The following is a 14,711-nucleotide window of genomic DNA, read 5'->3' on the forward strand; positions in this document are numbered from 1 at the left end:
TTTGTTCTGACTGAGGAGTTAGGAATTCACCAGTGCGGATTGCCTACAAGTGAGGAACATGATAGGCCTGAGGAATTTGATAGCCAAATTTCCGACCATTGTTGTGCTACGCGCTAGCTGTCCCAAAATATCTACCCACCTAACGGTCATATCATTGAAGGGAATTTATGTCTTATCATGCCGGGCTGCTCCCTAGGCTATAAATAGCCGCCCCTACAACCACTAGCTGGTTGGCTGCTCCACGAGAAACTGACACTTGTCATAACGAGCGTCCCATCCTCCAAGGACTTTGAGCGAAAATCATCAAGTGAGGAAAACCCAAACCCAACACCTACAAACCCAAAGTGATTGAGCATCACTGAAGAGATTGTTCCTATGTGGAACCGACGCTTGTTACCTTTGAGGTCTGTGCATCCTCTAGACAGTTAGGCGTCATGGTCTAGAGCATCCAAGAGGAAATCATGGATCACCGAGTGACCAAGTCTGTGAAGGTTTGGAAGTCACCTAAAGACTTACCACGAGTGATTGGGCGAGGTCTATGTGACCTTAGATCATGGAGAATATGGTGAGGATTGTGTGTCCTCGAGTTTAAATACTCAATCGCTCCAACCAGACGTATGACTGTCACAACAGTTGGAATTGGTCTACCAAATCATCATCTTCACCAAGCTTTTTTTTTGCGGGGAATCATCTTCACCAAGCTACTGGTTCTATTTCTTCGACTCTTTTATTTCCTCATTTCTATGTAGAAGTACTTGATCATTACTGTTTGAGGACTTTGACTGAATACTTTCTCAATTTCCTCAATCCTATTTCTTCAGTCAGTTTGTCTTCAACCTGATTATCATGTGTTTACGCTACTTGAACTATGTGCTTGTTTTCATTTTATCATGATGACTGTGCCACTAGTCTGTTATGCTTGCATCTGAGTACTTATTCCGCTGCTAAGTAGTTTGTTGCTTAGGAATTTCCTCACCCTGAAATTCCTCAGTGACGAATTTGTAAAAATCGCCTATTCACCCCCCTTTAGTTGATATAACGCACTTTCAATTGGTATCAGAGCAAGGTACTCCCTTGTTCTATGTGATTTTGGTTTATCCGCCTGGAGTTTTAGTTATGTTAACTACAGGTATGATCAAGGTCTCTGCTGGGTGTCCTACCTTCGATGAGACGGACTGCCCCTACTGGAAGAATAAGATGCAAATGCATCTTGAGGCAATTGACAACGATCTCTGGTACGTTGTGGAAAATGGCATTCCCTCCGTCACTCCTACCATCAACGCTGTTGATGTGAAGAGATTCAGGAAACTCGACTCTCAAGTGAAGAACATCATATGTGTCCATCTGATCAAAGGGAAGTATGGCAGAGTGAGTGCTTTGGAGACTGCTAAGCTTATCTGGAATAGGTTGTCCAAGGTCAACGAAGGAGTCTCAACACAGCGTGACTATCGAGTTGACGTTCTTCGCAATCTCTTCAACTGCTTCAAAAGACTTGATAATGAAAATGTTTAGCAAACCTTCGATCGCCTCACTAACATTTCAAATGAGCTTCAAGCACTTGGTGCCACTGACATCACCGACCATGAGGTGGTGAAGAAATTGCTGAGATCGCTTGATTCCTCATTTGACACTCTGGCACTAATGATACAAGAACGTGGAGACTACAAGTCACTTGATCACGCTGATATCCTCGAGAGGCTAAACACTCATGAGTTCCAACTTGCTGAGAAGAGAGATCTCTATGGACCGAGCTATGGCAGATCACGTGCACTAAAGGCCAAGGCTGTCTCTGGATCTGAAGGTGAGGATTCTAGAAGCAGCCTTGGTGATCCTAAAGAACTGAGCTAGGAGCTAGCAATGCTCATGAGGAAATTCCAGAAGTTCTCAAGACGTGGTTGCTTCGGTAAATCGTCAAGAAGTGATGACATGAGATCGGATTCCTCATCCCGTGACTACAAGAAGAGAACTTGCCACAAATGCAAGAAACCCAGTCACTACATTACTGATTGTCCTTAATGTGAGAAGGAATCAAAGAATAAGAAATACAAGGATTACAGTTGTAATGACTCGAAGAAGAAGAAATATTCAAAGTCCTCATCATTAAAATCCTCACAGTCTTCATCTCACAAGAAGAATAGCTCCAAAAAGGCTAGAGCATTCATTGCCAAGGAAATGGACTATGAAGCCGAATCTGAGGAAAATGAGGAAGAGGAGGCATCTGAGGAGTCAGACTCTGGTGTGGCGAGCCTAGCCGTCACTACTGCTTTCATCAGCAAGTCCATCTTAAACTCTGAGGAAAATGACTTCGCCAACACTGCTGGCGACGACAATGATGACTACGCTCCCACCTATTGCTTCATGGAAAAAGGTGCAAAGGTACTCAAATATCCCTCCTCTAAATCAAGTGAGGATGAATCTGACGAAAATCTCAAGCCTAGCTACTCTAAACTTGCTAAGATTTCTGTGAAACAATAAAAGGCTTTTGAAAAGGTTCAAAATATGCTAGACAAAAGGGATGACATGTTGGGTGAAGAAATGGATCGTGCTCAAACTTTGAATGAAAATCTTCAGAGACTTCACACTAAGTTTGATAACCTTGAGAGTCATCATAACACTCTCTTATCTGATCATGAGAGGCTTTCTTATGAATTTCTTCAAAGAAAGCAAGATCTTGAGCAGCTAAGGGTGAGTTATGAAGATCTTCAGAAGGAACACAATTCATTGCTTGCTCAACATATTAGTTCCACTCAGGTTGAATTCATTCAACCATGTTTGAAATGCATTGAACATGAATATGCTATTTCTTCACCTGAAAGTTCAAATGCTTCTATTGCTGCAAATTCTTCAAGTGTCTCTGCTATCACAAATTCCTCATCTGAGGATGCTACTAGTATCACTGACCATGCAGGGTTGAAGGAATTGTATGTGACAGGCATGTAAAAAAGCCTCAAAGGGCATCAGGTTGTTTGTGATGTGCTTAAAAAGCAGATCCTCAACAGTAACCCTAGGAAAGAGGGTATTGCCTGTGAGACGAAACTCAATGCTGATGGGACCTATTGGAAACCTGAGCAATATCCCAAAACCTCATGGGTTGCTGCAAAGGGACCTCCTGTAGATCCATCCACTTCATCTGGCTTTACTTGTGAATCTTCATATTCTTCTGATGAGTCATTTGACTCCAACTATAAACTGTTCAAAAATCAGAATGGTGAAGTGTTTGCTAGATATGTTGGCACTAACTACAAGAACAGCTCCCCTAAGAAGAAAATCTAGGTTCCCAAAAGGTGCCTTGAAAGTCTTCAGGTGAATGTCATCATGACACCACCTGTGAAGAATAGGAACCCAGATCAAACTCTTCATATGGACCAAAATCTTCATATGGATCCAAGTCCTCATATGGACCAAATTCCTCACGTGGATCAAATCCTTCATATGGATCTAGATCCTCATATGAACATCATTGTGCTAACACTTCTGTTTCATAGGGAAGATCTAAGGGTTATGAATATGTGCATTATTCTTCAAATCATTATGTTCATAAGTCCTCAAAGAATTTCTCTACTTATTCATATGCTTACTCTAACCCCTCTCCAGTGAAACGAAGTGGACTGGCTTCTATGCCACCTTTCTCTTATGGAGCTTGCAGAACGATGAACTCTTTGCCAACCCTCCAGATGTGGGTGGTGAAGAAAAATAACTAATCTCTTATGCAGGGTCAGGTATCCAGACGAACTTAAACGTCTGAAGAATTTGCTGAAGACCTGAATATAATTGAAAGGACGCAAGCTAATCATGAAGAAATGAATTTTCATTTCTCACGTCCTCATACTACTATATCTGTCTATTGCTTGATGAAATTGATCTGATGAATTTTATGTCATATTCTTCACTACTGAAGTATACGAGTTCATAAGATGCACTAATTCATCTGCAGGATGATCAACCCAAGTGGGTCCTCGACAGTGGATGTACAAATGACATGACTGGTGACAGGAACTTATTGATGGACACTATGTTATCTCCATCGCATCTGAAGCATATCACCTATGCTGACAAAGGCAAAAGAAAGGTATTGGGTCTAGGTAAGGTTGCGATCTCAAAGGATCGACACATGGACAAATTCATGCGTGTCGATTCCTTAGGGTTCAACCTCATGTCTGTCTCAATGCTTTGATCTTGATATGGTTGTTGTCTTTGGCAAGTATCATTGTGTTGTGATCATGGAAGCTAACAATTCCAAAGTCTTCGAAGGATTTAGGAGAGGATACTTGTATATTATTGATTTCTCTATAGGACGACAACCTGCTACGTGTCTACTTGCAAAAGCTTCAGAAGGCTGGCTATGGCATCGACGACTTGGTCATGCTAGCATGAGGAACTTGCACACACTCGCGAAGAAGAAGCATGTCATTGGCATCAAGGGTGTCAAATTCCTCAAGGATCATCCGTGTGGAGGTTGTGAAGCTAGAAAGATGACCAAGGCCAAGCATCCCTCAAAGACCATCATGAGTACCACTCGTCCATTTGAATTACTTCACATGGATCTCTTTGGCCCTAATCATTATGCCACATTCACTAATGTTGCATCTTTATATGGCTTTGTCATTGTTATGACTATTCTCGTTACACATGGGTGCATATCATCACTTACAAAACTAAAGTGCATGAAGTCTTCAAACGATTTTCCTCGAGGGCTTCAACCAACTTTGGTGTGAAGATCAAGCACATCAGAAGTGACAATGGGACTGAGTTCAAGAATACTGGTCTTGATTACTATATTGATGAACTTGGTATTACTCACGAGTTATCTACTCCTTATACTCCTCAGCAGAATGGCATCCTGGAGCGCAAGAACAGGACTCTTGTTGAGATGGTTCACACTATGCTTGATGAATACAAGACGCCTCCTTGCTTCTGGCCTGAGGCAATTGACACTGCGTGCCACATCATCAACAGAGTATATCTTCACAAATTTTTCAAAAGGACCTCATATGAACTCCTCACTGACAAGAAACCCAATGTGAGTTATTTCAAAGTCTTCGGTGCTAAATGTTTGATTAGAGATCCTCATCACAATTCTAAATTTGCACCGAAAGCACATGAAGGTTTTATGCTTGGTTACGGAAAGGACTCGCACACCTACAGAGTCTTCAATATCTATCACCACAAGGTTGTTGAAACTGTAGATGTGCGGCTCGATAAGACTAATGGCTCGCAAAGAGAGCACCTACCTCCTGTGCTAGATAAAATGTCGCTTGAGGAATCCATTAAGTTCACGGATACTGAGGATGTCATTCCTACCAAAGAATCTGCTGAAGAAGTCATTCTAGAACATGAAGAACATCATGCTGGTGCACCTAAGGAAAATGGATCTGAAGAAAATGTTGAGCCCCGTCAACGTCGTCAACTTGCTTATCCTCACGTTGCTAATGAAGTGCAGATTGAGAGAATCATCAACGACATCAAAGCACCAGGTCCTCTCACATGCTCAAAAGCTTCACATTTGTCTAACTTTTGTGGGCACTTTGCTTTTGTCTCTATCACAGAGCCGACCAAATTAGATGAGGCATTTCTGGATCCTGAGTGGATTCAAGCTATGCAAGAGAAATTACATCAATTCGAGCTCAACAATGTCTGGGAACTTGTCAAGCAACCAGAGCCACTCAAGCACAATATCATCGGTACCAAATGGATCTACCACAATAAGCTATATGAAAATGGCCTTGTGGTGAGGAATAAGGCACAACTTCTAGCTCAAGGCTACACACAGGTTGAAGGAATTGATTTCGATGAAACTTTTGCACATGTTGCTAGACTTGAGGCTATTCGCATATTTCTTGCTTATGCTAACCATCATAATATCAACTTATATCAAATGGATGTGAAAAGTGCATTCCTTAATGGTAAGCTTGAGGAAGAAGTATATGTTGCTCAACCCCCAGGTTTTGAAGATCCAAAGCATCCTTCAATAAGGCCCTATATGCCCTCAAGCAGGCCCCTCGGGCATGGTATGAGACTTTGAATGAATTCCTCATGAAGAAAGGCTTCAAACCCGGTTCACTTGACCTAACTCTTTTCACCAAAACCTATGATGATGAATTATTCGTGTGCCAAATCTATGTTGATGATATTATGTTTGGCTATACTTATCAACGTTTGATGAGGACATTTATACCATTGTTACACCCACAGCCCCTGCTGCTATACATATTGGACTAATTACTAGAGCTCGCGCACGCCAATTGAATTATCAGGTACTTTCATTTCTTTGTAACGATTCTAATGTTCATGAGAAGATGATGTTGCCTAAATTGGATACATTTGTTTTGCTTACAAATGAAGGGCCTAGTTTGGACAAGAAAGATGACCTTGGAGCAAGTTCAAGCATGGAGATGATGGCATGCGCAAGGGGCTCAAGAACGGAGTTACGAGTGATGATTTCAGGACTTTGAAGCGACCCTAAGGAGTGCATGAAGCCTTGGACGAAATATACAAGATGACACTTCATAAATTTCGTCCAGAGGCTATTCTAGGTGTTGCATCACCTTATTATTGGGCTAGGCCCATGTATTTTCGAAATACTTAAGTATAGGTCGCTTTTAGAGTCCGTATGTGTGGGGAAACAAGAGGGTTGGTTTCGGACCCCTCCTCCAAGGGCCACGAAATTCCCCCCTCTTCCTCCATATATACAGCCCTTAGGGCGTCGTTTAGACTTTGGGTTTTGTTTAGATTAAAGTTCACCATAGCTGCAACTTTGCGTACTTCATTTGTGTTCAACGACCAGACAAAGGCGTCACAGAACCCCACCTTGATCAATAAAGCTTTCATCTTATATTCACAAATATCCATATTGCAATCTTATTTTTTTGCTTGTTCTTCGTTTGCCTGCAGGAAACACACCTTCGTGGTCAGGTTGATCGTGCTCCGGCGTGGTCAATAACCTCTCGGAGTTGTGTAAGTGCATCTAGTGCCCCTTAGTGATTTTGGTGTATTGAAGACTTATAGGTTAAGGGACTAAAGTGTTTATGAGTGTACACAGATCTATAAGTCTATGAGGAGTTTGATATTTACAGAGAAAGTCGACCCCTAAAAATGAAGTTCTTCGTCTGATGACTTTGGTATTCTGAAGACCTTCTGAAGACTTTGAAAGTGAAGAAAATGGTGTGACCGTGAAGACTTGGTATTCATTCGAGGAACATGAAGCGTGAAGAATTTTGTTTTCGTAGTTTCATTTTCTCTTTCTTGAGTCATAGAAAACACCGTACTGTTAAAGGGGGTCGAGGAAATACTAAGGAAAAATTTCCAATTGATGCTCAACTCAAAATCCTACACCTACCAATCCCTTCAAGTGAAGCCATTGGAAATCTCATATAGTTCAGTCAATTTCTTTAGTGACAGAGACGAAGTTCTTCTGGTCTCTGAGGAATTTGTTCTGACTAAGGAGTTAGGAATTCGCCAGTGCGGATTTCCTACACAGTGAGGAACATGATAGCCCTGAGGATTTTGCTACTCAAAATTCCGACCGTTGCTGTGCTATGCGCCAGCTGTCCCAAAATATCTATCCACCTAACGGCCATATCATTGAAGGGCATTTATGTCTTATCATGTCGGGCTGCTCCCTAGGCTATAAATAGCCGCCTCCTACAACCACTAGCTGGTTGGCTGCTCTGAGAGAAACTGACACTTGTCATTTGAGAGCAACCCATCCTCTGAAGACTTTGAGCGAAAATCATCAAGTGAGGAAAAACCAAAAACCCAAAACCCAAACACCTACAAACCCCAAGTGATTGAGCATCACTGAAGAGATTGATCCTACGTGGATCCGACGCTTGTTACCTTTGAAGACCGTGCTTCTTCCAGACGGTTAGGCGTCATGGTCTAGAGCATCCAAGAGGAATTATGGATCGTCGAGTGACCGAGTTTGTGAAGGTTTGGAAGTCGCCTGAAGACTTACCATGAGTGATTGGACGAGGTCTGTGTGACCTTAGTTCAAGGAGAATATGGTGAGGACTGGGTGTCCTGAGCTGCGTGTTCAGGACTGGGTGTCCGGGACTATGTGTCCTCGAGTTTAAATACTCAGCTGCTCCAACCGGACATACAACTGAGACAGCAGTTGGAACTGGTCTACCAAATCATTGTCATCACCAAGCTGACTGGTTCTATTTCCTCAACTCTTTCATTTCCTCATAACTGTGTTGTGTGCTTGTTCATATCTGTGTTTGAAGACTTTGACTGAAAACTTTCTCAATTTCCTCGGTTCAATTTCTTCAGTCTATTTGTCTTCATCCTGTGTTATCCTGTGTTTACGCTTCTGTACTCTGTGCCTGTCTTCATTTCATCATGATGACTATGCTTGTATTCTGTTATGTTTACTTTTGAGTACTCATTCCGCTGCCGGTAGTTCTTCGCTAAGGAATTTCCTCACCAGCAAATTCCTCAGTGAAGAATTTCATAAAAATCGCCTATTCACCCCCCTCTAGTTGATATAACGCACTTTCAAGTTGGTTTAGCGATTGCTAAGGTGCGATGTCCTCGCACGTTCGTAGTCGGATCGTCAAAGTCGACTTCCTCCAAAACGATAGCCACCATCTCATCGAAAGACGGGACACCTTTGCCTCTATCAAGTGGTATCAGATTTCCGGGTTGCTCGGTGGGATTTTACTGTTTTTCGTAGTTTAGATCGAGTTTGTTCTTCATACCTATAGTCCACGAAAAAGCCAACAAAAATTAGGGTTAGTTCATCATATCCGAACTAGTCTCAGCCTTTGCATAGTATTTTCAGTATTTTGCTTTGTTGAATTTGCGGTTGCATCGTCGTGTCTAGTTGCTGGTCTTAGAGTCTAGTCTTTTAGAGTTTTGAGTTCTGGTCATAAGTTGTCACGCCGTCGTCGCACCATCATCATCGCCCCTGCCATCTACCACCACCGCTTATCCGCCACCGATCCATCTCCATATACCATCACCAATCCGTATCCATATACCACCACCAATCCGTATCCATATACCACCACCAATCCATATCCATATACCTTCACCAATCCGTATCCATATACAACCACCGCTGCCATATCCTACCACCATATATCTACCACCAATCCGAGTTCCTTTCATATTAGGCTTGTTTTCGAGATCCATCTAATTTCCGTTTCGTGTTTCCTTGCCTGAGTAGGTTTCGAAAAAAAAAGTCTGGAGACCCCCGGGCAGTTTTTAGGCCAAAATTTTCGCAGGCAAAAATATTTTTACCTATCCTATTTTTAGGCTTTTCTGAGTCTTTTGAGCCACGTGCCATCATAGTGATTTTTTGTCGCACTTTTTCGTCGTCGCTGCCCTGATTTCGAAAAAAAGTAAAAAAAAACCGTGCCCATCCTATCAGTTTGACGAGGGAAGAGTTTTGAGACACTCGCCATTATAGTGATTTTTTCGCAAAAAAAAGAGGAGCGCAAAAAAACAGAGCGAAAAAAAGTTCCAGAGTGTGCTTTTCCCTTGTTTAAGTGCAGCGCCGTGATTTTGTTAGTGTTCTAAGCTCGCGTCTCTAGCACGGTCTAGCCTAGGACCAGCACAGTACCATCGTTGAGTGTTTATTCAACTTTGCATCTCTGAATTGATTATTGCTGACCCTTTTTGCTACCATATTATAAGCCTTCCCAGCTCCACATACATCTACATCATGCGTTTGACTCTCCCTGGTAATCGCTCTATCCAAGCTTTCAGAGTTTTGACTACAACGGTTGCTGATCACCACCTACTGCTTGGTAAGAACTGGTAAGAGTTTGAGATTCGCTTCACGGATTTGTGACTGTCCACCACACCATCACCACCACTTCCTAGTAGTCTGTAAGATCATATTCTTGTGTCTTTCTATTGCTGCTAACCATGGTAGGATCACAAGCCGACGAGACTGACTGGGAGAACATGACAAACAAAGAGTTACATGATAAGTTTCAGCAAATGATGAGTGGATAGGTGGAAGATGTGCTAAATAGATTTGAGGAGGCCATGGAGAAGATAGATGGCATTGAGAAGGCGTTCGAAACAAAGCTCGATAACAAGTTTAATGAATTGCTCGCGCGTCTTCCACCACCCGCTGCACCTGTCACACCTCTACAACAACAACAACAACAACAACAACAACAACATCGTCTTCCAAATCAAGTGGGACGATCACAACGCGTTCCCATTGAGCCTGGTCAAACTTCTGGTGCTGTTGTACCTACTGTTGGTGCTTCTGTAGCTCCTGCTGCTACTGCAGAGGTGGAGGACCACGACGAGGATGAGGTTGATCAAAATCAAAACTACATGCAACCACCAGCACCACCACCACCAGGTCGTCCTCATGCATATCATCGCAATGGTAGGGCTGCACCACCACCTGAGGTACGAGATCATGACCATCTTCCTAAACTGAAATTGAATATTCCACCATTTAAGGGTAGATATGTTCCTGATATATATCTTACTTGGGAGTTAGAAACTGAACAACATTTTACATGTTTACAATATCCTGAGGAGGGACGTGTTCCTGCTGCTGTTTGTGCTTTCACTAGTTTTGCATGTGTTTGGTGGTCTGAAGATTGTAGATTATATCCCATTCCAGCTACTTGGGCTGCTTTGAAAGCTGCTATGCATACTCGTTGAGTTCCACCTTATTATCAACGTGAATTACTTCAAAAATTGCAGCGCTTAAGACAAGGAAATTTTTTGTAGAAGAATATTACCAGGAATTACAAACTGGCATGATTAGATGTGGTATTGTTGAGGAGAATGAAGCTATGCTTGCACGTTTTATGGGTGGATTAAATAGAGAGATTCAGACCATTCTAGAGTATAACGAGTATACTAATATCACTCGTTTATTCCATCTTGCTTGTAAAGCTGAACGTGAAGTGCAGGATCGACAGGCATTGGCGCGAACTAACTTTTCTGTAGGTTGATCTTCATCATGGACACCACGTGCATCCTCTACTTCCACTGGACCAACACCTCCATCAGGTGCCACCTCCAGCCGTGATACAAGAAAGCAAGCACAACCACCACTATCTGCCAAGAGCACACCTGCTGGGCCTGTGCAGAGCTCTTCTTCTTCCATGGCATCAACAGGGCACACAAGTGATATTATTTGTCGTCGTTGTAAGGGAAGAGGACATTTTGCGAGAGAATGCAAATCTCAGCGTGTGATGATTGTTACTGAGGATGGTGGGTATGAGTCCGCTAGTGACTATGATGAGGAGACTTTGGCTCTTATTACACATGAAGAACACGGTGGAGATGATTCTGATCATGAGACGCAATACATGGCTGCTGAAGATGCTGACAGGTATGAATGTTTAGTTGCTCAATGTGTTTTGAGTGTGCAGGTTACAGAAGCTGAGCAAAATCAGAGGCATAATTTGTTCCAAACAAAGGGAGTTGTGAAGGAACATTCTGTTCGCGTCATCATAGATGGAGGGAGCTGCAATAACTTGGCTAGCATGGAGATGGTGGAGAAGCTACCTCTCACCACAAGACCAGATCCACATCCTTACTACATCCAATGGTTCAAAAACAACGGCAAGGTTAAGGTAACACATACTATTCGTGTGCATTTTAGTATCTCTACATATGCTGATTATGTTGATTGTGATGTGGTACCTATGCAAGCATGTTCCTTATTACTTGGTAGACCATGGCAATTTGATAAAAATTCTGTACACCATGGTAGAAACAATCAGTATACTCTTGTTCATAAGGATAAAAATATTACTTTGCTTCCTATGACTCCTGATTCCATTTTGAAAGATGATATTAATAGAGTTAATAAAGCAAAACAGGAGAAAAATAAGATTGAAAATCACATTGTGGCAAAAGAATTTGAGCAACAAATGAAGCCTAATAATAAACCATCTAGTGTTGCTTCTGAAATTAAATTGAAAAGTGCATGTTTACTTGCCACCAAATCTGATATTGATGATCTAGATTTTAGCAAATCTGTTTGCTATGCTTTTGTGCGCAAAGAGGCATTATTTTCATTCGAGGACGTGCCCTCCTCTTTGCCTCCTGCTGTCACTAACATTTTGCAGGAGTTCACTGCCGTCTTTCCACTAGACGTGCCATTGGGATTACCACCTATTCGAGGGATTGAGCATCAAATTGACTTAATTCCCGGTGCATCATTACCCAACCGTGCACCATACCGTACCAATCCAGAGGAGACGAAGGAGATTATGTGTCAAGTACAAGAACTGCTTGACAAAGGTTATATACGTGAATCCCTTAGTCCTTGTGTTGTTCCTATCATTTTAGTGCCGAAAAAGGATGGTACGTCGCGTATGTGCATTGATTGTAGAGGCATTAATAATATTACTATTCGTTATCATCATCCTATTCCTAGGCTAGATGATATGCTTGATTAATTGAGTGGCTCTACAATATTCTCCAAAGTTGATTTGCGTAATGGATACCATCAAATTTGTATGAAATTGGGAGATGAATGGAAAACAACATTTAAAACTAAGTTTGGATTATATGAGTGGTTAGTCATGCCTTTTGGGTTAACTAATGCACCTTGTACTTTCATGAGATTAATGAACGAAGTTCTACATGCTTTCATTGGACGATTTGTGGTAGTTTACTTTGATGACATATTGATTTATAGCAAATCTTTGGAGGAACATTTGGAACATTTACGTGCTGTTTTTATTGCTCTACGTGATGCACGTCTGTTTGGTAACCTTGGAAAGTGCACCTTTTGCACCGACCGAGTATCTTTTCTTGGCTATGTTGTTACTCCATAGGGAATTGAAGTTGATAAAACCATGATTGAAGCTATTGAGAGTTGGCTGCAGCCCAAAACAGTCACACAAGTGAGGAGTTTCCTTAGCCTCGCTGGTTTCTATAGGCGTTTTGTGAGAGATTTCAGCACCATTGATGCACCTCTCAACGAGCTTACAAAGAAGGATGTGCCTTTTGTTTGGGGTACCGCACAGGAAGAAGCCTTCACGGTATTGAAAGATAAGTTGACACATGCTCCTTTACTCCATCTTCCTGATTTTAATAAGACTTTTGATCCTGAATGTGATGCTAGTGGAATTGGATTAGGAGGTGTGTTATTACAAGATGGCAAACATGTTGCATACTTTTCTGAAAAATTGAGTGGGCCTAGTCTAAACTATTCTACTTATGATAAAGAATTACATGCTCTTGTTCGGACCTTAGAAACATGGCAACATTATTTATGGCCCAAGGAATTTGTTATACATTCTGATCATGAATCTTTGAAACATATTAAAAGTCAAGCAAAACTGAACCGTAGACATGCTAAATGGGTTGAATTCATTGAGACTTTCCCTTACGTCATTAAACACAATAAGGGTAAAGAAAATGTTATTGCAGATGCATTGTCTCGTCGTTATACTATGCTTTCACAACTTGACTTTAAAATATTTGGTTTGGAGACCATCAAAGATCAATATGTGCATGATGCTGAATTTAAAGATTTTTTGCAGAATTGTAAGGAAGGGAGAACTTGGAACAACTTCGTTCTTAACGATGGATTTGTGTTTCGTGCTAACAAGCTATGCATTCCAGCTAGCTCCGTTCGTCTTTTGTTGTTGCAGGAGGCGCATGGAGGAGGATTAATGGGACACTTTGGCGTCAAGAAGACGGAGGATATGCTTGCTACACATTTCTTTTGGCCAAAGATGAGAGGGGATGTTGAGCATTTTGTTGCTCGCTGCACTACATGTCAAAAAGCTAAGTCACGACTCAACCCTCATGGTTTATATATGCCTTTGCCTGTACCTAGTGTTCCTTGGGAGGATATATCTATGGAATTTGTTTTAGATTTACCTCGAACAAAGAAGGGGAGGGATAGCATATTTGTTGTCATGGATAGGTTCTCGAAAATGGCACACTTTATACCATGTCATAAAACCGATGATGTTGTTAATGTTGCTGATTTGTTCTTTCGTGAAATTATTCGCTTGCATGGTGTGCCAAATACTATTGTTTCAGATCCTCATAATAAATTTCTTAGCCACTTTTGGAGATGTTTATGGGCTAAGTTGGGGACTAAACTGCTTTTTATTACTACTTATCACCCCCAAACTGATGGACAAACTGAAGTAGTTAATAGAACATTGTCTACTATGCTTAGGGCTGTTTTGAAGAATAATAAGAAAATGTGGGAAGAATGCTTGCCTCATATTGAATTTTCTTATAATTGTTCATTTCATTCTACTACTAAGATGTGCCCTTTTGAAATTGTGTATGGTTTCCTACCTCGTGCACCTATTGATTTGTTGCCTCTTCCATCTTCAGAGAAGGTTAATTTTGATGCTAAAGAATGTGCTGAATTGATTTTAAAAATGCATGAGTTAACTAAGAAAAACATTGAGCGTATGAATGCTAAATATAAACTTGCTGGAGATAAGGGTAGAAAACATGTTGTGTTTGCACCTGTAGATCTTGTTTGGTTACATTTGTGTAAGGATAGATTTCCTAATTTGCGCAAATCAAAGCTAATGCCACGTGCTGCTGGTCCTTTGAAGGTGTTACCGAAAATAAATAATAATGCATATAAACTTGAGCTGCCTGCAGATTTTGGGGTTAGTCCCGCTTTTAACATTGCAGATTTGAAGCCTTATTTGGGTGAGGAGGAAGAGTTTTCGTCGAGGACGACTTCATTTCAAGAAGGGGAGGATGATGAGGACATCGATACCATTGTTACACCCACA

This window comes from Triticum urartu, chromosome 5, assembly GCF_003073215.2.
Source record: "Triticum urartu cultivar G1812 chromosome 5, Tu2.1, whole genome shotgun sequence".
Lineage (NCBI taxonomy): Eukaryota > Viridiplantae > Streptophyta > Magnoliopsida > Poales > Poaceae > Triticum > Triticum urartu.